Genomic DNA, 24,684 nt, shown 5'->3' with positions numbered 1-24,684 from the left:
GTGTATATACTGTATATATAATTACCTGCAGCCTGCTCCTATCTTGAGCCCTTATTACTTTTGTGTGCAATATTTTTTTAATAATTTTTATTAGATGGTCTTGAGTGTAACTATACTTTGTAATGTATTTTTGATGTGTTTTGTGCAACTTTTTTTCCCCGCAAAACAGTTAGCCAGAGCTCTGAAGTTGTGGTAATCATTATAGCGTAAATCGCAATTGCACTTAAGCAATCGCATTTACTTTCAATTGGTAATACCAGCGGTAAGCCCGACAAGCGCAAACACCCGCGGTATACCCCTTATCAATTGTGCACCGTTTGCGCTTCACCCGTAATCTGGCCCATTTTAATTACAAGACATTTCTGTTCTCTTGCTATAGAATAATATACCAGTCAAGTATAAACATTTTTAAAACCAATTAACAGTTTGCTACAATTGTTTTTCAGTCACCAAATTCCATCCACCCCTTGCCTTATTTGGAGGAGCCAATCTAGGCATAAGTTTACAGACAAAAAAAGGTTTTATAATGTGCATTATTTAGCAGTTCAGCTGAAGACAATTTGAGAAAGATGTGTAGCAGGGTTAGCCTTGATAGGTTTTTAGTTTATGTTTCCTCTTTTGAGAATTAGACAATCCACAATTTTAAGTTTAAATTACATAAAAAGGGGTCAAAATAAATAATAAAAATATACTGCAAATATATTTTTCTACATATAACTATTTTTTTTAAATCAAGTTGTAATATGTGCTTTTTGTCTGACCTTTTTGTCTGACCTCCCAAATTCTTTACCTGGTTTGTCCCTAAGTTTATTGTTATTTTGCTGGATGCCTGTTTGCTTGCCTAACTGTGTATGACTAGGACCAGGGCCAGTGCTAGGATTGTTGGCTGCACAGGTGAAGATACATTTTGCCAACCCCGAAAAGAAAAATATACCTGGCTATTACTATTTCTTAACAAAATGTTCTAATGATGTGTTAAGCTAATGATATAATGATAGAGAAAATAGATTTCCATTATCGCATCAATTTCTTGACTGACAAACAGTGGTGACAATATATAAAACACATAAACCTCTTTTCTTTTTTGTCATTATACCTATACTAATACTAGAATGTCTAACAGCACAATTTACCAAGCTGAAGGTAGACAGGTTCTCAAGGAGAGAACCTGTCCACTTGCAATCACCACTTGGCAAAATGTAAGACTGCAGAAGAGCTCTGTTGTTCCTTCCCGCCCCCGGCTCTTGTGCAACCAATTGCGTGAGAGCAGGGCCTGTCAATCATCTCAAACAAGTGAGTTTGAGGTTATTTATCTCTGCCACCTAGGATAAGTAGCGGAAATTGCTTCTTAAATTTGTGGTTACAGCCTCCCTCTTGCAAGCCTGAGCTGCAAGTTCTCAGAAGCTGTGATACATTTTTAAAGCCCTACAATAGATCATAGTAACTTGCAGTGGAGTACTAGTAAGTTTTGGCAAGGGAACCAGTACAACTCATTGTGACACTGTAGTGATGATAATGAACATTTATACTCTAATAAACACAACACTTTGCACAATATGTAATGTAAGGCATCTATACACATGCTGTACTGTATAATTAATGCAGAGTAGCTCTACACTGATAACATACAGTATATGCTGCACTGTATAATGATGTTGAGGTTTTATACAGGGAAAAACAGAACAGTGCATATACACTGATGGTGAGCACTCTGTGCTGCATAATGACGTTGAACAGTTATACTCTGAAAATGAACACACTATATAATTGCAATGCTAATTATCTATACACTAAAATAGGACTTATCTTGCAATATATCAAAAGTTGATGCACTGTCAGTGCCCATCATCCCCAGTAATGCTCATTAGGCTGTGAGTGGAGGCAAGTCCTACTGATGTCACCGGTAGCAGAGAGGGCAGGGGCAGTGCAGTGATATATTTCAGCCAGATGCTCCCAGCTATTCTGGATGGCCAGCACTCTCTGCCTCTCTATATTTCAGGGGAGTCCCCTCATATTCTAGGCTTTATGTCCCTAATATGAAGCCCAAATTAAGCAGCTAAAAAACAAATATATGCATTAAATGAAGAAAAAAATGCACTCAATTTGCGTCCCCCTAAAGGGGTGTCCTTAGGCAGTCGCCTAGGCTACCTCTTTGTAGCACCAACCCCAACTGGGACTGTCACTGATTACGTTTTACGTATGTTTTTGTCTGTTTATGTCTGTAAAAGTGTTTAACCATGAAATATCCTGCCCATTCTGCTGCTTGACACTTAATGATCTACAGCACTTGGATCTGTTTCTCTACAAAGGTAGTGAATACCACCCTTGGGTTGGTTTCCTTACTAAGAAACATACTACAGCATTATTAGTGAATTAGTGCGTAGAAGGGACAGAAGTGAAAAACAATGAACTATGAATATAGGAAAATGATTTTGGGGGGGAGAAATTTAAAACAAGCTTAAACACTTATTGAGCACTTCTAAAAAAAACTAACATGATAAAAAAAGAGAGGAAAAAAAGGAAATTATTCTTGATGAGGGAAAAAAACAAGAGAAGGGCCTCAAAAAGACAAATTAATCTGTGGAAAAAAAGTTGATGAAAATCAGAGAAAGAGGAACAAGAGAAAAAAAAGAGGATTTCACAGAGAAAAACAGAAATAATTGATGAATATATTTTAGTGAAAGAAGAGGCAGTAAAAAATATGGATAAATTATTTGAGTATTTTTCACTCTTTAAACTAACAGTCACTTTATAATTCTGCTTGAAATCTTCTGTTCCTCCGCACCCCCCCCTTTTCATTTCAAAAGGGCTGAACTTCATAAGTGTCATATGACACACGTACTGATTGGATGTTCATTGGAAATGTCATCCCAGTGGGGTGGCATAACATTGTAATAGAAGCATTTGTATAGGCACAGATTTAACTCTTTTAATGGATAAAATAAAGGAATAAAATATACTTTTTTAATGGCAAAGATTACATTTATGGCAATTAATTAGATAAGGTTTACCATCACTTTAAGTAACGGTTGCTGCCTCAGAGGCCCATTGTTTCAGGATCACCTGAAACAAAAGTTAAGAAGCAGTGGTCCTAAGACTGTTGCTTCTTAACTTGTTCAGCCACCTAAAAGGTGGCAGATTGAAATCTTCCCAATCTGATGAGACTGGGATGATTGCCAGTCCCTGCTAGTGGTCGATGGGCCGCCAGTGAGAAGAAAAGCAATGTTAAAGGGGAACAACGTATGTTCTCCGTCCGCAGCAATGTCTAGTGGATATGATTCGCTACAGCGAGGGATTTTGCTGCATTTAAAAACCTACGTTACAGAATTTGTCTTTGTCCTTTTTAGGGACTGTGAGACAAAACCAAGAGATGTTTAATGTCCCTTTAAAACTAAAAGTGCACAACATTTCATGTGGTCTCTGATTTATGTTGTATTATCAGCCCTTGATAGATCACAGTTATCATCCCTGTTATAATCTTTTAAGATGCTAAGCAATTCTTTTTATTGCCAAACTTTATATTTTTAACATTTTATTAAAAAGCTTAATGGGTGTGGCTGAATTAATGTGTTTAACTCCTGACTTGGGTGAATAATACCTCATTTACTACTCGATCTTTGGATCAGATTCTCTAAAGCTCTCTGGTCTGATGAGATTCTTTAAGTTGCCTCATCAATATTATGACTTCTCTCAGGGAACTGTGTGTCGCATAAAGGGGGGTTCACTATTAGGCTTTATGTTAAGGAGAGATACTTACTTTACAATATAATGCTCAGTAAAAAAAAAGCTGATGGTTTCTCTCCATCCTTGTAAGTACACATACGCCTATATTTAGAGTTCTGCGTTAGCCGTCAAAACCAGCGTTAGGGGGTCCTAATGCTGGTTTTGGTCGCCCGCTGGTATTTAGAGTCAGTTAGGAAAGGGTCTAACGCTCACTTTCCAGCCGCGACTTTTCCATACCGCAGATCCCCTTACGCCATTTGCGTATCCTATCTTTTCAATGGGATCTTTCTAACGCCGGTATTTAGAGTCTTGGCTGAAGTGAGCGTTAGAAATCTAACAACAAGACTCCAGCCGCAGAAAAAAGCCAGGAGTTAAGTGCTTTCTGGGCTAAAGCCGGTTCATAAAGCTCTTAACTACTGTGCTCTAAAGTACACTAACACCCATAAACTACCTATGTACCCCTAAACCGAGGCCCCCCACATCGCCGCCACTCTATTCAATTTTTTTAACCCCTAATCTGCCGACCGCACACCGCCGCCAGCTACATTATCCCTATGTACCCCTAATCTGCTGCCCCTAACATCGCCGACCCCTACATAATATTTATTACCCCCTAATCTGCTCCCCCCAATGTTGCCGCTACCTACCTACAATTATTAACCCCTAATCTGCCGACCGGACCTCACCGCTACTATAATAAATTTATTAACCCCTAATCCGCCTCACTCTCGCCTCGCAAACCCTATAATAAATAGTATTAACCCCTAATCTGCCCTCCCTAACATCGCCGACACCTAACTTCAAGTATTAACCCCTAATCTGCCGACCGGACCTCACCGCTACTCTAATAAATGTATTAACCCCTAAAGCTAAGTCTAACTCTAACCCTAACACCCCCCTAAGTTAAATATAATTTTATTTATTCTTACAAAATAAAATCCGATTGGCTGATCCAAGCAGCCAATCAGATTGAGCTCGCATTCTATTGGCTGATCGGAACAGCCAATAGAATGCAAGCTCAATCTGATTGGCTGATTGGATCAGCCAATCCGATTGAACTTGAATCTGATTGGCTGATTCAATCAGCCAATCAGATTTTTCCTACCTTAATTCCGATTGGCTGATAGAATCCTATCAGCCAATCGGAATTCGAGGGACGCCATCTTGGATGACGTCATTTAAAGGAACCTTCATTCGGACGTTGTTGGAAGAGGATGGATCCGCGTTGGCTACTTCAAGATGGTCCCGCTCCGCGCCAGATGGAAGAAGATAGAAGATGCCGCTTGGATGAAGATGTTTGCCGGTCCGGATCTCCTCTTCTTGCCGGATAGGATGAAGATTTCGGAGCCTCTTCTGGACCTCTTCTTGCCGGATAGGAGGAAGACTTCGGACCCTCTTCTGGACGGATCGGTGATACCCGGCGTGGTGAAGACAAGGTAGGAAGATCTTCAGAGTTAGGTTTTTTAAGGGGGGTTTGGGTTAGATTAGGGGTATGTGGGTGGTGGGTTGTAATGTTGGGGGGGGGGTATTGTATGTTTATTTAAATGCAAAATAGCTGTTTTCTTTGGGGCATGCCCCGCAAAAGGCTGGTAAGGTAAAAGAGCTTTACAATTTTTATTTTAGAATATGGTAGGGCATTTTTTTATTTTGGGGGGCTTTGTTATTTTTTTAGGGGGCTTAGAGTAGGTGTAATTAGTTTAAAATTCTTGTAATCTTGTAATCTTTTTTTATTTTTTGTAATCTAGTGTTTGTTTTTTTTGTAATTTAGTTTAGTTGATTTAATTGTAGATAATTGTAGATAGTTTATTTAATTAGTTTATTGATAGTGTAGTGTTAGGTTTAATTGTAACTTAGGTTAGGATTTGTTTTACAGGTAAATTTGTAATTATTTTAACTAGGTAACTATTAAATAGTTATTAACTATTTAATAGCTATTGAACCTGGTTAAAATAAATACAAAGTTGCCTGTAAAATAAATATTAATCCTAAAATAGCTACAATATAATTATTAGTTATATTGTAGCTATATTAGGGTTTATTTTACAGGTAAGTATTTAGATTTAAATAGGAATAATTTATTTAATAAGAATTATTTTATTTCGTTAGAATAAAATTATATTTAACTTAGGAGGGTGTTAGGGTTAGACTTAGCTTTAGGGGTTAATACATTTATTAGAGTAGCGGCGAGGTCCGGTCGGCAGATTAGGGGTTAATACTTGAAGTTAGGTGTCGGCGATGTTAGGGAGGGCAGATTAGGGGTTAATACTATTTATTATAGAGTTTTTGAGTCGGGAGTGAGGCGGATTAGGGGTTAATACATTTATTATAGTAGCGGTGAGGTCCGGTCGGCAGATTAGGGGTTAATAAGTGTAGGTAGGTAGCGGCGACGTTGGGGGTGGCAGATTAGGGGTTAATAAATATAATATAGGGGTCGGCGGTGTTAGGGGCAGCAGATTAGGGGTACATAGGGATAACGTAGGTTGCGGCGGTGTATGGAGCGGCAGATTAGGGGTTAATAATAAAATGCAGGGGTCAGCGATAGCGGGGGCGGCAGATTAGGGGTTAATAAGTGTAAGGTTAGGGGTGTTTAGACTCAGGGTACATATTAGGGTGTTAGGTGCAGAGTTAGGAAGTGTTTCCCCATAGGAAACAATGGGGCTGCGTTAGGAGCTGAACGCTGCTTTTTTTTCAGCTCAAACTGCCCCATTGTTTCCTATGGGGGAATCGTGTCCGTAAGCACCACTGGTATTGAGAGTTGCAGTGGCGGTAAATATGCCTGTACGCTCCCTTTTTGGAGCCTAACGCAGCCCTTCTGAGAACTCTCAATTCCAGCGTTGTTTAAAAGGTGCAGGAGAAAAAAAGCATGCGTAGCTAACGCACCCCTTTGGCCGCAAAACTCTAAATCTAGGCGTTAGATTGTAAACTCATTAAGAAGCACAGCCTCCAAGGTATTCTTTCCCAGTTTGTCTTTCCTGTCTCCTCTTTATTGTATCCCCTGTATATGACTGCAGAATCTGTTGGCACTTTATAAATAAAGATAATTATAATAATTTATGACCCAAAGTGATAACTCTTCTTAAAAAAAATATTCTTCTTAAAGGGACAGTCTACTTGATGTGTTATTGTTTAAAAATATAGATAATGTCTTTACTACACATTCCTCAGCTTTGCACAACCAACATGGTTATATTAATATACTTTATAACATCTAAATGTCTGCCTGTTTCTAAGCCCCTGCATACTGCCTCTTATCTCAGTGTATTTTATCAGCTTTTCACAGCCAGATAGAGCTAGTTCATGTGTGCCATATAAATAACATTGTGCTCACTCCTGTGGAGTTATGCATGCACCATCACTAACTGGATAAAATGCAAGTTTGTAAATAGCATTGAGATAAAGGGAAAGTTTGCAGAAGCTTAGATACAAGGTAATCATAGGGGTAAAATTATATTAATATAACAGTGTTGGTTATGCAAAACTAGGGAATGGGTAATAAAGGGATTTTCTATATTTTTAAACAATAACATTTTTCAAGTAGACTGTCCCCTCAATTTATTAAACCACATGGACATAGGTACTACGTCACAGGTAGGGATGGGTGAATGTGTAAATTTCCGAATTCGAATGTTAGAATGAATGTTATTACCGAAATTTTAATTACAAATCCGTATGTTGATACAAATGAATCTAGTAAATTGATACATAATAGATACAAATATATCAATTTGAATGTTTCTATTTCGATCGAAGATTGCATAATTCAAATATTACATTTAAAGAAAGCATTAGAAATACTATTACAAACATATTAATTCGAATATTTCTAATTTGAATATTGCATAATTCGAATATTACATTTAAATAAAGCATTATAGAAATACTATTACATATATATAAATTCGAATTTTTCGAATTTGAATATTGCATAATTTGAATATTGCATTTAAAGAAAGCATTAGAAATACTATTACAAATATATAAATTTGAATCTTTCAAAACGAATATTTTCAAATGTAATCGTAAAATTCAAAACCGAACATTTGAAAATCGAATATTAGAATGTTATGTAAACATTCGAAATTCGATTCGAACGAACGAATGTGTTAAAATTTGTTTCATTTTTCGAATGTTGTGAAGCATTTGCCCATCCCTAGTCACAGGGTACTTTGCCCAGCGTACCCTGTTAATGTAGTACCTACATACAACCTTCTGCCTTATGCTGCTTTCCCAGCTGTCAGCTTAGACTGCCAAGACTGCAGCCAGAGACAGAAGTCAGCTGCCTTCATATAGTAAGGGAGTGCTCATCATGCTTCCTTTACCATATACAGCCAGATCGCCAATACAGACAGTTACACAGACAGTGTCACTGTCTGTATTTGGTGCAATGGTGCCGTTGGTGGTGTGGAAGGGAAAGAGGGAGGCGGGTGGACGGCCCATCTCCAGAGGGGGGCGGGAAGAGGAGGAGAAGGAAGGTTCACTACATTAAGGAAAATATTTTTCTGGGAGAGAGGGAGGGATGGGTCATCTACACTACAGAAAGGGGATCATGTGAGGGGGGAAGGGGGCCCTATAATATGATCACTTGGAGGGGGACATCGGGAGGGTGAGGAGGGATTGCTACACTACGGAAACCATTTTTTAAAATAAATTGATGGTAAATTCTAGCGTTTCAAAATTGCAAGGATTTACCACCACTAAAAATAAAGGCCACCTTCATTCATCAGTTTAAAAAAAGTGATCAAAAGGTGCTTTATTTTGCTGCTTAGCTAAGCAGCTCTGATGGTCCATGGAACTGCTCATTTATTCAATAAGGTGATATTTCCACATCTTAGCCAATAGTCATGCGGGCCAATTGGCAATATGCTAAGAGGTGAAAATGTTACTCACTGAAAAAAATTAGCAGTGTCATGGACCATCAGAGCCACTTAGCTAAGCAGTGAAGCCACAGTGAAATAAAAGCACCTTTTGAGCTGTTTTTTTAAACTGATAAATGAAGGTGGCCTTTATTTTAAGTGATGGTATTACTAGCCTTTTTGAAATGCAAGGATTTACCATCACTTAAATAAATGTGTACAAAACATACATACAAAAATATATATAAACTAGGTACTGGCAGACAACTGCCAGTACCTAAGATGGTAGAGATCATTAGGAGGGGGGAGGGTTATAGAGCTGTTTGGGAGGGATCAGAGAGGTGGGAGGGTAAGGAGGGGCCCTACACTGCAGACAATTAAACAAAAAAATGAAATTTATTTTTTTAAAAAAGCCCTAACACTTCATACTGGCAGACTGTCTGCCGGTACCTATGATGGTGGTGAGGTCTTGATGGGGGGAGCTGTTGGGAGGGATCAGATACGGATCAGGAAGGTGTAAGGTGGGAGGGTAACACCTACATTATAATACTATTACCCTTCCCAGCTAATTAACCCCTTCGGGAATTTCAGATTGGTACGCAGCTGCTGCAATTAGCTGCCTTCTTTATACCAAAAAGCTATGGCAAAGCTATGCATGTCTGCTATTTCTGAACAAAAGGGATCTTAGGGAAGCTTTTACAACCAATTGTCGTATGACTGCAGTAGTGGTGTGTAAATAATTTCAGTGAAAAACCCAAAGTTTGTGAAAAAGTTAATGATTTTTTTATATGATTGCATTCTGGGGTGAAATGGGGGTATAAAATATATCAAAATGGGCCTATATCAATACCTTGGGTTGTCTACTAAATATATATATATATATATATATATATATATATATATATTTATATACATATATAGTAAATAAAAAAGCAAGGCTCTATTTCTGTTTAAATGGAGTGATAGCAAATTTTTTTTAAAAAGCATCTGTTTTTTTCTCTGAAATTCCCAGTCCTTAAGGGGTTAAAAGCCTTTTTTTTCAAAATCAAAGTAAAACTAATGTTTGAACTAATAAATTAAAGCAATAGCAGATGACACCTTTATTCCTCCCCTCTTCTTGCAGACTTCTGAGAGATAAAGTCAATAAATTTTTCTCCTCCTGCGTCTAATCAGCCTACGTTACTGGACGTAGGATTTGATCCTTGCCTTTTAAGAAATTCTCCTTGGAGTTGGTGCTTCTTGCATTAATAATAGTTGGCAGCACTGCTAATTATGTGCATTGTTCATGGGCATTCTATAGACTGATTAGCTCCCTAGGGTGATCATATGAGATTTTCATGTAGGGAAGTAATATGCATCTATAATGCAGTACTTTATGATAGAAAAATCCCAAATCTGCCTTTTATTACTGCAGGAGGAAGGTGGAATTCCCCCTTTTGATGATATTCTTTTCTGGGATTATTTCACATCTATGTCTACTAACTTTTTAGGAAAAAGCATGAAAACATCAGGTATAAAATATGTTACAGAGTTGTCTCCAATTTGAGCCAGATGTAGGTATTGACATGTAAAACTAGACATATTCTATATGAAGGTACATCGTTTTTTAAAGGGGCAGTGACACCTTGAGATTTTTATATAAAATGTTTAGTTGTGTGTAAACAACTTTTCAATATATTTTCATTATTTATTTTGACCCATTTTCATGTAATTTATCTATGAAAACTGAACCATTTCCAATTCTCAGAACTTGAAATGCACCCTGTTGAAATTTTAGTCTAACCCTGCTACTTATCTGTCCCTAACTGGCTTTATCAGATAACAACTGCAAAACAACACATTTTATACAAATGATATTTTATTCTACAACAACACAGCAGGAAGATGTTTACTGTACCTTTAACTTCCAGATTGGGTATAGTAAAAAGGCTTAAAGGGACAGTCTTTCATGATTCAGATAGGGCATGCAATTTAAACAGCTTTCCAATGTACTTTTATCATCAACTTTGCAATGTTTATTTGGTATTCTTTGTTGAAAGCTAAACCTAGGTAGGCTCATATTTTAATTTTTAAGCCCATGAAGGCCACCTCTAATCTCAGTGCATTTTGAAAGTATTTTTACAGTTAGACAGTGTTAGTTCATGTGTGTCATATTAGACAACATTGGAGTTACCTATGAGTCAGCATTGATTGGCTAAAATGCAAGTTTGTCAAAAGAACTAAAATAAGGGGCTTGTCTGCAAAGTCTTAGATACAAAGTAATCACAGATGTAAAAGGTATATAAATATAACTGTGTTGGTTATGTAAAACTGGGGAATGGGTAATAAAGGGATTATCTATCCTTTTTAACAATAAAAATTGTGGAGTAGACTGTCCCCTTAACAAAATAAGGGTATTATATAATCATTGTGGATTTTATTTCCATAGCATATATATTCATAAATCACTGACATTATGCTAGAAAATAACTGTACATGGATCTCATTAATTAAAAGGTTAAGAGACGTCACTTAAATGTTTATCCTTCAATAACATATTTTTAATGTACTAGTAAGTTTTAATGTTTAGAGATTACCTATTTGCTGTAGGCTACGTATTACTCATTACAGCCCACATATATCATTAAAATTAGGCTTCACTGTAGTTTATGGAAGCAATCGGAAACTTCAAAGAACAAGTCCGCTCCAGTGATATGAGACGGAAGTAGGAGACATGAAAGCAATGGAAGTTATAGAGAAGCAAAGAGGGAGCACAGTGCCAAGGGTCAGTGCAAGGTCCTATGTATCTCATTTATAACATTGTTTTTTCATTCAACTCTGAAACAGCTCTGTATTGCCTTGAATTAGATACTGTTCAAATCTATAATAGGCTTGTAGTATTAATTGCATCATATATGTTTTCTTCAAAATGAATATATGTGACTGCTTGTGGAAGCTGGCTGAGATACAGTTAAACATTACTTTTTGACTCTTTATTAGAAACAGAGGTGCTAGGTTTTATCTACGAGGGGCGGAGGGCTGATGGGTAGAGGAGGGGAATTTGAGGAAACATTACTGCTCCCAAGAGTAATTTTAAGTAACTTATCTTTCAATCTGTAGCTTTGTGCAGCTGAAAAGGTTTAAGATGCTACAAGTATTAGATTATCAGGAGAGCCAGGTTTTTTACATAAGTAAAATGTTTGTGATCTCCTTGTTCTGAAAGGTTTACTGACTTTGTTTTTGGATACTGCATTAAAAATTATATTGAAAACAACTAACAACTAACAGTCATTGATCTCGCTGCTATTCGCCTTTTTCCCAACTTTATTTATACCCTGTCACTAAACACCGCGACTATACTAAAATGTTTAACCCCTATCCCGTCGCTCCCGGACCCCGCCACAACTAAATAAAAGTATTAACCCCTATCCCGCTGCTCCCGGACCCTGCCGTAACTAAATAAAAGTATTAACCCCTATCGCGCCGCTCCCGGACCCCACAGCAACCTAAATAAATTTATTAACCCCTATCCCGCCGCTCCCATAGCCGACCGCAACTTTAATAAAGCTTTTAACCCCTATTCCGCCTCTCCAGTTGCCCACCGCAACATTAATAAAGCTATTAACCCCTATCCCGCCGCTCCCGGACCCCACCGCCACTAAATAAATGTATTAACCCCTAAACCCCTGGCTTCCCACATCACTACCACTTACTAAACCTATTAACCCCTAAACCGCCAGCCCCCCACATCGCCGTAAACTAAATTAAGCTATTAACCACTAAACCTAACAACCCACTAACTTTACATTATAATTACCTCATCCCTATCTTATAATAAATTTAAACTTACCTGTAGAATTAAAATAAACTATATTAAACTATTAACCTACCCTAGCTATTATACTAAAATTTTATTAAACTATATAAAACTATTAATTAACCTACCGTAACTATTATACTAAAATTACATTAAATTACAAATTAAATTAACTATATTACATATTTAAAAAAACTAACCCTACTCAAATATTTAAATCTACAATTAAAAATTACTAAGTTACAAAAAAATAACAACTAAGTTACAAAAAATAAAAAACCACAGTATCAAAAATAAAAAAGAATTACACCTAATCTAATAGCCCTATCAAAATAAAAAAGCCCCCCCAAAATAAAAAATCCCTAGCCTACAATAAACTACCAATGGCCCTTAAAAGGGCCTTTTGCGGGGCATTTCCCCAAAGAAATCAGCTCTTTTACCTGTAAAAAAAAATACAAACACCCCCCCAACAGTAAAACCCACCATCCACACAACTAAACCCCCAAATAAAAACCTATCTAAAAACCTAAGCTCCCCATTGCCCTGAAAAGGGCATTTGTATGGGCATTGCCCTTAAAAGGGCATTTAGCTCTTTTACTGCCCAAAGTCCCTAACCTAAAATTTTAGGTTAGGGACTTTGGGCAGTAAAAGAGCTAAATGCTCTTTTAAGGGCAATGCCCATACAAATGCCCTATTCAGGGCAATGAGGAGCTTAGATTTTTTAGATAGGGTTTTATTTGGGGGGGTTGGTTGTGTGGGTGGTGGGTTTTACTGTTGGGGGGTGTTTTTATTTTTTTTTACAGGTAAAAGAGCTGATTTATTTGGGGCAATGCCCCGCAAAAGGCCCATTGGTACTTTATTGTAGGCTAGGTTTTTTTTTTATTTTGGGTGGTCTTTTTTATTTTGATAGGGCTCTTAGATTAGGTGTAAGTTTTTTATTTTTGATACTGTGTTTTTTTATTTTTTGTAACTTAGTGTTTTTTATTTTTGGTAAATTAGTGTTTTTTATTTTTTGTAACGTAGTTGTTATTTTTTTGTAATTTTGTATTTTTTTATAGTAGATTTAAATAACTTGAGTAGGGTTAGGTGTTTAAATATGTAATATAGTTAATTTAATTGTTAGTTTAATGTAGTTTTAGTATAATAGGGTAGGTTAATTAATAGTTTAATATAGTTTAATGCAATTTTAGTATAATAGTTAGGGTAGGTTAATTAATAGTTTAATATAGTTTATTTTAATTCTAAAGGTAAGTTTTAATTTATTATAAGATAGGGATGAGGTAATTATAATGTAAAGTTAGCGGCTTGTTAGGTTTAGGGGTTAATAGCTTAATTTAGTTTATGTCAATAAGGGGGACTGGCAGTTTAGGGGTTAATCAGTTTAGTTAGTGGTAGCGATGTGGGAGGCCAGGGGTTTAGTGGTTAATAATTTTATTACAGTTGCAGCGGGGTCCGAGAGCAGCGGGATAGGGGTTAATACTTTTAGTTAGTTGCGGTGGGCTCCGGGAGCAGCGAGATAGGGGTTAATATTTTTAGTTAGTTGCGGTGGGCTCCATGAGCCGCGGGATAGAGGTTAATATATTTATTTAGTTGCGGCGGGGCCCGGGAGCGGCGGAATAGGGGTTAATAACATTATGTAGGTTGCGGCGATGTCGGGGACGGCGGTTTAGGGGTGTTTAGGCTCGGGGCTTATGTTAGGGTGTTAGGTGTAAACGTAATTTGTTTTCTACCATAGAAATCAATGGGATATCTGGCAGCATCAAACATAAACTTTCGCTGCTTTCAGACTCCCATTGATTCCTATGGCATCCGTGGCCTCCAGGGTGACAGATTGAAAACCAGGTACGCTGGGCCGGAATAGTGGCGAGTGTACCTGTTAGAAGTTTGATAAATGGCAAAAGGTGTCAGATAGTGCCAAATTTGTATTCGGAACATCTGTAATGATGTAACCATCGATCTGTGTCGGATTGAGACCGGCGGATCGTATGTTATGTCACAAATTTCAACTTTTGCCGGTCTGTAGGCTTTGATAAATGGGTCGAATCAAGCTCGCCACAATTACGCTGCGGAATTCCAGCGTATTTGCGGTTGACAGCTTGATAAATATCCCTCCATGTATGTATTTATGTTAAGCAGTTGCCTATTTCCTGTATATAGGAGGTGTATATGCGATTGTCTGAGCCCATGCTACTCCTATCTTTATAGCACAAAGTCTATGCAGTCTGCAGTCTGCAGACTGTATAATGTCTTTACACATAGGAGCCAAATCATTAATAAATAAATAAAAGACAACCTAAATCTAAAGAAGAACTCTGGGAAGTGCTGAAAGACGCCTGGTATTATATACCAGAAGATTACTTCAGAAAACTTCAGGACAGTCTCCCCAAAAGAGTTCAAGATGTGCTTAGTGCCAAGGGAGGTCACACTAAATACTGATTTAGCCTGAAGAAGCCATTTTGTTCTGAATTTTTTTTTTTATATTTTGTGTGCATATTTCCTGTGTTTTCTGTTTGTAGACCAAAAAATAAATATGGATGGTCATTAAAACTTTGCTAAAACAACAAATCTAATAGTGTGCTAAGACTTTTGCACAGTACTGTATATATGAAACTCTTGTTTGTTTATATGTTGCCATGGTAATGATTATATACTATTGTATTTTCCTAGGCCTCTTTGCATCTGGAAGGAGAGTAAGTGTTTGCATTTAGTTACATTTAAAGAGCCAGATTACAAGTGGAGCGGTATTTAAAACTCCTGCTTGCATACAAACTCCACTAGAAGTAAGCTTTTTGCATGCATCGGGTAGCGCTCGTATTACAAGTTGAAAGTAAAACGTTTTCGCTTGCACCCTATTTTGATGAGTGCAAAAAGCTGAAGGGAAAATATTGCTACTGTGTTAACGGATTCCCCTATAGAAGTCAAAGGAGCAAAAAAAAAAAATATAAATATTTCACATTCCCATGTTCTTTACATAGAAGAATATCTGCAGACAACACAAAAGAACAGAAACGCCACATGGCCCAATATTGGGATAATATAAAGTCCCCCAGCAGACTCCAATGGCTGATCAATGCCCTGTAGAAGGTGTAAACAAATACAGCGCCAATATGGCCTAGTATTGTATGGACAAATAATAGCAGCAGTATGTGGTAATGGATATACTCACATTTAGAAAAGCACCTCCCTTGGTGTATTAGAGGCAAACTGGGCTCAAACAGTCACCCAGTAGACTGATATCCAGTAAGACAGGAACTGCCAGTAATCCAGAAAGGAGCCAATTTGAAGTAAAAAGGTCTGGCAGCAAGTGGTAAGTATAATCAAAAACTTACTTTATTAAAATATATAAAAAATACTAGCAACACAATTCTCATTCCTCTGATGACACACTATTATAGGTTATTATCTATAAAATTGTGATACTTTATAGTCACTAAATGGGGTATATACCATCTATTTGAGATTAAGATAATTCCTAGGAGATATCAGTACATTATCTAAAGGTATCTCACCTACTTCTATATTTGCTGTATTAAACATAGTCTGGTTCACCAAGGGCGCCCCCTATCTCTCTCCCCAACATAGAAGAATATGTTCTATTTATTCATAAATACATATTTCTGTATGGTTTTTGTATAAATATACACTCACAGGCCACTTTATTAGGTACACCTGTTCAATTGCTTGGTAACACAAATTGCTAATCAGCCAATCACATAGCAGCAACACAATGCATTTAGGCATCTAGACGTGGTGAAGACGACTTGCTAAAGAGTTCAAACAGATCATCAGAATGGGGATGAAATGGGATTTAAGTGACTTTGAAGGTGGCATGGTTGTTGGTACCAGACGGGCGGGTCTCAGCATTTAAAAAACTGCTGATCTACTGGGATTTTAACACACAACCATCTCTAGGGTTTTCAGAGAATGGTCCGAAAAAGAGAAAATATCCAGTGAGCAGCAGTTGTGTGAGCAAAAATGCCTTATTGATGTCAGAGAAGAATAGGCAGACAGGTTCGAGATGATAGAAAGGCAACAGAAACTCAAATAACCACTCATTACAACCAAGGTATGCAGAATACCATAGCTGAACATAAAACACCTCAAACCTTGAAGTAGATGGGCTATAGCAGCAGAAGAGCACACCGGGTGCCACTCCTGTCAGCTAAGAACAGGAAACTGAGGCTACAATTCGCACAGGCTCACCAAAATTGGACAATAGAAGATTGGAAAAACGTTGCTTGGTCTGATGAGTTTTGATTTCAGCTGCTACATTCAGATGGTATTGTCAGAATTTGGCGTAAACAACATGAAAGCATGGATCCATCCTGCCTTGTATCAATGGTTCAGGTGGGTGGTGGTGGTGTAATGGGTGTAATGGTATGGGGGATATTTTCTTGGCCCACTTTGGGCCCCTTAGTACCAATTGAGCATCGTTTAAACGCCACGGCCTACCTGAGTATTGTTGCAGACCATGTCCATCCCTTTATGATTACAGTGTTCCCATCTTCTTAATGCTACTTCTAGCAGGATAATGCACCATGTCACAAAGCTCAAATCATTTCAAACTGGTTTCTTGAACATTACAGTAAGTTCACTGTACTCCAATGGCCTCCAAAGTCACCAGATCTCAACCCAATAGAGCACCTTTGGGACATAGTGGAATGGGAGATTTGCATCATGGATGTGCAGCCGAAAAATCTGCAGCAACTACGTGATGCTATCATGTCAATATGGAGCAAAATCTCTGAGGAATGTTTCCAACACCTTTTTGAATCTATGCCACGAATAAGTAAAGAGACAGTCTACAAAAAAATTGTCATTGTTTAAAAATATAGATAAGGCCTTTACTACCTTTACTATTTTCCAGATTTGCACATCCAACATTGTTAGATTAATATACTTTATAACATTTAAACCTCTAAATTTCTGCCTGTTTCAAAGGCTCTATAGACAACCTCTTAATCACATGATTTTGTATTTGCTTTTCACAACAGGGGACTGATAGTTCATGTGGGCCATATAGATAACAATGTGTTCATGCCCGGGAAGTTATTTAAGAGTTAGCACAACACAGTACTAAATGCCACTCAACAGATTTTAAATAGTAACAGTCATGTGATCAGGGGGCTATCAGAGGATGCTTAGATACAAGGTAATCACAGAGGTAAAAAGTATATTAATATAACTGTGTTGGTTGTGCAAAACTGGGGAATGGGTAATAAAGGGATTATCTATCTTTTAAAACTATAAAAATTATATTGTAGACTGTCCCTTTAAGGCAGTTCTGAAGGCAAAAGGGGATCCAACCTGGTACTAGCAAGGTATACCTTATAAAGTGGCCGGTGTGTATATATATCTGTGTGTGCTTTTGTGTGTGTATGTGAAGTCTATTATGCTTAATTTTCATTAAATAGCGCTTTTGAACCTGTTGACACTCTACAAATAACTGATAATAATTAAATATGTATAGCACATAACTAAATTAAAAAAACATTGCTTGAGCAGATTTTTTTTACCCCGTTGGCTTAGTGCTTGTTTGCTATCCAACATGAATTTTATTGAGTGCCCACTTAGAAGTCTATAAATAACTCACCTGCGCCATCTGACATGCAGATAATAGTATTCACTAGACTAGCACTCTAACAATAAATAGCAACTTTGGACTTGTAATATGAGCACAAACATGAAAGTGGTATGGATTACTCTCTTGCAATGTTAACACACCGTACAGCGTGCATTTTTGTGCTCCAATTAAAATCTATACCTATATGAAAAATTCTACTGAAGTTGACTATTTAACCTAGACTACTAAATTAAGAACGTACCTTGCTTTATCCTTGTTTTAAAAATCCTCAGTTTAGAATATGTTGCCATGAACAGAGAGCGTTGCGTTTTATCATTACAATTATTCTATACAGATGATTCATTAAAAAGCAAAAGTACAGTGAGTAAACCCTATCATGCCTGAGGCATCAGTAACCCTTTGGCTTCTAATATGACCCAGCCTTCTCTGGTACTAAAGAGGTTAAGTAAATTTGGCACAGTTTTGTAGATGGGAAACACATGCGTGTTTTCATAACATTGTGCGCGACTTTACAACAACTCAATTTAAAGTTCAAAATAAACATTTTGGAAAAGGATATAGAGAAAAAAGGAGGTTTCTCTAAACAATCCAATCTACATGTATTTATGTCATTAGACCTCATCTGAGCATTAAGATGCACTTTTTCTTCATAGGGAACCCAGATGGTTTCGAAGTAAAAGATAAATCATGCTTATTTGCTTATTTAGTGACAGTATATGTTTAAACAATGCAGTTTTGTTTTACTTTTGTGAGATTTATTAAGGCAGACATCTGTTACTGACTTATGGAAGACAGGCTGAGAGATAGATTAACACAGTCTAACTTTCTGAAACAAAGTTTACACTTTCCTTTAGAGCATTGCCCAAAGTTATTAAAAATGCAATTTATATATGTTTTAAACACACAGAAAATTGGATGTAATAATGTAAATTTGATTCCTTCAAGGAACTTTAGCTGCTTAAGAACATTATTTATTTAGACAGTAAGGACAGAAGAGGTATATATACAGGAAGCTAAAGATTGCATGAAATATAATATTGCTGCCAAAAGTCTTAAATACGATACTGAAATCCTCCAATGACCAGACTAAACTGAAAGTGATGATATATCTTGTCTGACCCGCTAACGTTTATTAATGTCACCATCTGTGTAGGGAAGAACCCTGTAACCAACGCCCTTGTGTTGGGAAAGACATTAGTACTGTAATATAAATTGGGGAGTGTTTACAGTCATAAATAAACACTAACAAATTGTTGCACAAGGAAAAAGAGATCTGCTGCGTCATATTAGCAATGAATGATGGGATGCTTCGCGTAAAAGTATACAAGGGCTGTGGTTGATTTTTCAAATATGTCAGCTGTTCAAGCATAAAAACTCAGATGTAGACAAGGGCAGTTATGACATAGGGATACTCTTTGTTAATCCAACACATTTGGATAGATTCACTAAGTAGTCAAAATAAAAAAATTGCCAGTGGGACAATCTTAGGGATCTGAGTCAGAATAATTTAAAGAGCTATCTCACACAAGTGACTCCTATAGGATAATATAAGAATTTGAGATATTTTTTCTCAGTGGGGAAAAATAATGGGCATTGAACTCTATAAAAACTATAATGCATCTTAAATATTAAAATATTATTGCATGAAAAAATGTTAAAGGGACACTGAACCCAAATTTGTTTTTTCATGATTCAAATAGAGCATGAAATTTTAAGCAACTTTCTAATTTACTCCTATAATCATTTTTTTTGTCGTTCTCTTGCTATCTTTATTTTAAAAGCAGGAATGTAAATCTTAGCAGCCAGCCCACTTTAGATTCAGCACCATGGATAGTGCTTGCTTATTGGAGGATTACATTTACCCACCAATAAGCAAGAATAACCCAGGTTCTCAACCGAAAACGGGCCGGCTCCTATGCATCACATTCCTGCTTTTTAAATAAAGATAGCAAGAGAACAAAGAAAAAATTGATAATAGGAGTAAATTAGAAAGTTGCTTAAAATTGCATGCTTTATCTAAATCACGAAAGAAAAAAATATGGGTTTAGTGTCCCTTTAACAAGACAGTATAGTCAAAATTAAACTTATGATTCAAATAGAGCATTTGAATTTCAACAACTTTCCAATTTACTTCTATTATCAAATTGACTTCATTCTCGTGGCATTTCCTGTTGAAGGGCATACCTGGAAAGGCTCAGGAGCAGTAATACACTGCTGTGGCTGTGTGTTTTATATGAATCATTACAGATTCATTTTGACTTTACTGTCCATATAAAGGGACATGAAATCCACAATTTTTCTTTCATGATTTAGGTAGAACATACAATTTTAAACAACTTTCCAGTTTACTTCTATATTTTCAAATTTGCTTCATTCTCTCTCATTTGTTGAAGGAGCAACAATGCACTACTGGTTACTAACTGAACACATGGGGGAACCAATGACAATCAGTATATTAAAGCAGCCACCAAACAGCAGCTAGAACCCAGAAAAATTGTTGCTCCGGAGTTTACCTAGATAAACCTATCAGCAAAGGATAACAAGAGAAGAATACAAATAAAATAATAGAAGTAAATTGGAAAGTTGTTTAAAATTGTATGTTCTGTCTAAATTCTGAATGTGTAATTATGACTTTACTGTCCCTCTAAGTCAAAGCTGTTTGAAGTTGTTTTAAAGCTAATAGGGAGTGGTGCCTGCTCAGTGCTTAATAACAATGACAGTGCATGCACACCTGTTGCAAAATAGATAAGACTTGTTTACTATAATTAGATATATATCAATATTGATTTTATTTTTTAAAAATATCCAGTACAATTATTTTTAAACAAATAAACATTTATACATAGATTAAATTCTGGCCAATGAGAAACCATGCCACACGGCACATTAGAAATAATGGGCACACTCTCCCAGGTCTCAGGGTGTCTCTGAGAAAACAGCAGGATCTTCTAAGAATCCACATGTGCAGTTCTCATTCATCTTCACTAGATGCAGGGTGCTTGAAATGTATAGAGCTGGCATAGACCCTCTAAAATTCACTACACTGCATTAAGAAAGATGAAGAGGCAAAGGGAACATGAGACCAGTAGGAACTTTATCAGTAATTATTTTTAAAAACTATACATTTTTATACCACAAAAAAAGGGATTTTTTTGAATTACAGAAACGTGATGTTTTCATGGGAAGATTTTCAAGTGTGTTTATTTACCATAATTTTAAGGGCTAACCCCTTAAAGGGAAATTAAATCAAAAACATTTATTTTGTGATTCAGACAGAGCATACCATTTTTAAAAAGTATCCAAATTACTTCTATTATCAAATTTGCTTCATTCTTATGATATTCAGTGTGGTGAAATACCTAGGTAGGCATCTGGAACACTACATGGCAGGAAATAGTGCTGCTATCTAGTGCTCTTGCAAATCGATAACATTATTGCCAAACTGCTACTATATAGTGCTCCAGAAATGGTCCGGCTCCTAAGCATACATCCCTGCTATTTTACAAAAGATACTAAAGAACCAAGAAAAATTGATATTAGAAGAAAATGATAAAGTTGTTTAAAATCATATGCTCAATCTGAATCATGAAAGAAAAGTTTGGGTTTCATATCCCTTTAAGTGCGAATGCCCATTTATTTGAATGGAGGCTCATGGAAGCCCCTATATGCGGATCACTGTTACATATTTATACTAAAAGGCCCTTATTTATATGAGGGTAACCTCTTATTCTTACTATACAGATTTGGGAGACAAAAACCCCACTGGCTGATAAGAAGAACTCAGACAACTTTATCTCTTTTGAATGAGAATGACCACTTCTTGTCATCAGATAGATACTCAACTATTTGAGTACGCATGGCATTTGAATCCTTATCCTCTAGTCATATGTAACAAAGGTGCATATGCTTCTGAAACTGTAACAAGCATTTTCGCTAATGGAAGTATATTGCAAAAAGTCTTCAATTTAAAATTGAAATGTACCCATCCACATTTTAATGCTGACCTTTCTATCCCTTTAAGCCCTTTTTCAATATGGGAAAAATATTATACCATACCACCCAAAATTTACCATAGGTTTTCCAGCAAAGGGGAAAACTGGTGTTTTTTTTGGTTGGGCTGTGAAGGAAGGTGCAGGGCCGCAATGGTTTTGAGGATGGAGTTGGGTGTGCTGATGCCAGTGTCGGGCATAGTTCTGTAGTGTGGAGCTGGGGCAATTCCTAAAAACAAGGACATTTGCTCTGGCAGCAGGCAGGAAAATTGGCAAACTTCTCATCCCATGACAATCCCATATGGTTTGGAAGTCTATTTTACCAAGAAATAGTGTAAAAGATAATAAACTCCCGAAGGTATTTCTAAGCATTACAGTATTCAACCTCAATAAATGTTGCTCAGTTGCAATTTAGCACAAAATATTTTTTTTAAAACCATTAACCAGTCCTACCACAGAATACATTTACAATATTATTTTTATTATTTTTTTTTTTAAAACACTTTCATTCTAATCCAGGATTCTACTTAAAAAAAGAGAGTTTAATATGCTTTATACATAATTTGGTTTGTACTTTTCTGTCATCCATATTCTTAGCAATTATTAACTTCATGTCATTATAAATTACTTCTATTTAAAGAACATTATATTTATATTCCAGGACATAGTAATTTTTGTGACAATTTTACTGAATCCATATAAATCAATCTTTTATATAAATTATCAATGCAATTATTCCCCTGTTTTACCGTTATTATTACTATTTCTAAGGAAGATGGTTCCCAGATCAAAGGATCTTCTGTACCTAATTGTTGGATGTAATGTCTTGCAAATACAAACAAAATGTTTGTGAAATAATAATTTTCTGATCCAGATCCAAGAATTCAAAGATGTGTAGTTTCCTTCTATACCTGGTTTACATTTAAATTTTCCTACTATCTGTAAGATTGTATATTTTGATCATTCCATTTTATATATTTCAAAGTTTTATCCCAGTCCAGAAATATGGTATTGATCACAATCTATCAGGAGCAGCGTTTTTTTGGCTCTTTTTGGGACGAAAAGTTTACTTTTTTTTTTTTAAATGTTAGACTTTATTAACATAAATAAAACCAGTAAATTGGTAACAAATACAAATTAGCACGTCTAGTGAAACTATCTTTACTTAATGTTACAGTACCAACAGGAGATTAGATGCAACTACAGATTACCAATTAATATAACAAGAATTATTAACAATAGTCAATTCAGCAAATATTAGGAGATACTAGATAACCTACATAACTATGCCAGGTTAACAGATAACCTATGAGAATGAACTGTATTATCTATGTAAGTAGTTTGTATCCTTTCTGTAGTTAAGAAAATAAACTTACTTATGCTACAAAAGGTTCAAACCACTGTTACCCTTCACGGTTCTTGACAAGCAGAGGCACACTGGTTAACTTGGTACATTTCAAAGTTTCCAACATACACATACAATTGTCAATCCAAGTTTCTTGCGTTATGTATTATATGTACTTGTTTCATTGTTTGAGATTCCCACTGGACCAAATGTTGCCCTAGACCAGAGTCCACGCCTGTGTATTATGGTTTAATATACAAGTGGTTACCTATGATTTTTGTGATATATGTGGATGTAATTTGCAAAATAATTGTAATGCTTGTCTTTGATTTTTCTGTAACATTTTATTATTGTAAGCCACTTTGAATCTCAATAAAAGTTTGAAAATTTAAAAAAAAAAAGTCATGTGATCAGGGGGCTGTCAGAAGAGGACCAGAAACAAGGCAATCACAGAGGTAAAAAGTGTATAAATATACCTGTGCCAGTTATACAAAACCGGGGGAATGGGCAATAAAGGGATCATCCATCCCTTTTTTTTTTTAAAACATATCTTTATTAAAGGTTCATCATGTTACAAAATTGCATACAAAACCGTGTATCCAGTAAGCTTATCACAGACAACCCTCTGTTCTAAACGGTCTTATGGAGATGCATTTTTCCAACAAATAAACATCTTAAAAACAAAACATGTACTCATTTGTCTCAATAAATTAAATTCAATTAATTTCTTATGCGAAGGTCTTTTACATAAATAAATCTTTCATTGTTATCTCTAAGTGACAATTGACCGTTTGGTCAATAATCTGCCCTTTCCTCCGTTCTAGATCATTTCAACAACTCCTCCATCTACAGGAGAGGTCTGGAGGGGAATATCTCTACAGTGGCATTACAGAGGTACTATTTATTGCCCCCTTCCTATGCAGGGCCTGGATCTGTTTCGGATGTCTCCCAGATAAATTTAAGATCTAATAAAGTGTGTATTTTCTGTCTTTTGAGATATCCAAACTCTTCTAGGGAGATCAGTTCTGATACCTTTATTTTCCATATGCTCACTTCCTTCCCACAGTGGCCTCACCTTACTACACTCCCACCACATGTGTATATAGTTACCCCTCACTATGCATCCTCTCTAACATTTTTCACTAGATCCTGGATATATAGAGTGTAATCTGTGGGGTTAGATACCATCTTAGTAATACTTTAAAGTTAAGTTCAAGTAGCCTAGGGGAAGTAGAGATTTTTATGGTATTCATAAAAAGTTTTTTCCAGTTGTCTAGATCTATCTCGGAACCTAAATCCTCATGCCACCTGCTAGAATAGGTAGGTAGTTGAGAAGCCTGATTGGCTTGTAATAATTTTCTCGAAAGTGATAAACCATGAGTAGCAGCTTCATT

The sequence above is a fragment of the Bombina bombina genome, chromosome 2, assembly GCF_027579735.1.
Source record: "Bombina bombina isolate aBomBom1 chromosome 2, aBomBom1.pri, whole genome shotgun sequence".
Taxonomy (NCBI): domain Eukaryota; kingdom Metazoa; phylum Chordata; class Amphibia; order Anura; family Bombinatoridae; genus Bombina; species Bombina bombina.
This window is presented reverse-complemented; position numbering follows the sequence as displayed.